This window comes from Austrofundulus limnaeus, unplaced genomic scaffold (assembly GCF_001266775.1).
Source record: "Austrofundulus limnaeus strain Quisiro unplaced genomic scaffold, Austrofundulus_limnaeus-1.0 Scaffold49, whole genome shotgun sequence".
NCBI lineage: Eukaryota > Metazoa > Chordata > Actinopteri > Cyprinodontiformes > Rivulidae > Austrofundulus > Austrofundulus limnaeus.
In genome coordinates, this window is record NW_013952451.1 from 1,041,683 (window position 1) to 1,043,125 (window position 1,443).

Consider the following 1,443-nt stretch of genomic DNA (forward strand, 5'->3'; position numbering starts at 1 on the left):
TATATATATATGTCTTTAATTAATCAGAGAACTGAATTTTTTTATGTGTTCTACCTGGACTTTACCTTTATGTAGAAATTGTTTTTCCAACTGTCATTTTTTTTGTTTGTTTGCTTCATTCATGTTTTTTACAAGGATTCTGTAAAATGATTACCCTCCTTGAATGCTATATGTGGTGGGGGTACATTAAGCCAGTGCCTGCTGTGCCTTCTTGCTGTGCAAACATGTCCATGATATACAGCTTACAGTTCTCTGATCTTTTAGAATCCTAAACCTTTGTTTACAAGTGTAAAATACTACTTGATTTGATAAAGTTGTTGTCATCAGAGTTCAGGTTTATGAAAATGGCAGAATCTATATTTGAACTGGGATCTGTATTTGTGGAGTTTTTCATGTTCTTCTTGTGTTTGTGTAACTTTTCTTTGGATACTTTTTTTTTCTTCCACCGATAAATCATGTTTGGGCTGCTTTCAGGCCTAGGCCTTCCTTGTCTGGAATCTCAAGGGGATTTGCCTGAGACAGATGGTGAGCAAATACATGTATTTGGCAACAGACAATGAGAAATGAACATTATTTACAGGTGACTGGCTAGTGACAGGCTGTAATGGATTTGTAACCTGTTTGGGTTGTACCCTGCTTCTTGCTCAAGGAACTCATGGAGACAGGTAAATTTAGAAACATGCTGGCAGCAATAAGCAGATAAAACACATGTTGTCCACTTTTATGTTGCTACAGGCCCACCTAGTGACTGACATTGCAAATTAGACTAGGCTATAAGTGTTTTAATAATTGTTAACACTTCTGTCCCAATATTATTAAACAATAAATATACATATCTCAGTTTCCATCAGCCCATACTTGTAACTTTCTACTCTAGTGGTGAATCCAGGTTTTCTGACAAACTCAAATAATTGTCCTATATTTTCTATGGATTTCCATTATACCGCCTAAAAGTTTAGAGAAAATCCAAAAATGGCGCTTTGCCACTGTATGTGACAGTTGTTTACTGATCACCTCATAATGTAAGCTGACTTTCTTCAGCACCTAGACCTCAGTCAGGCCTCATCACATGACCTTTAAGTCTGACGCTGACCTTTGTCGGTCCAGGTGGCATTCCAGTAAACATGGCATTGTTCATTGCAGAGTCAGTGTATGCTGAATTGGCATTTTACACTTCATGTTTGAGATTTACCTTTTTTTAACAAATATTTTCTACTGGGTGTGAGAGAGTAACAAAATGAACCTTGTGACATGAACTTTTTCAACAGTAAAAATAGAAATGATCCACTCTGAGACAATGGATCATCTAAAGGGATTTCCATCTGTTATTGAAATCTCACTTAGAACAGAGGAAAGACACATATTCATACTAGTAGCCTGTCGAACAAAAACTACAAGTGATAAAATTTAAAGGCTTTTATTAAATAAAGGAGATAAATTTAC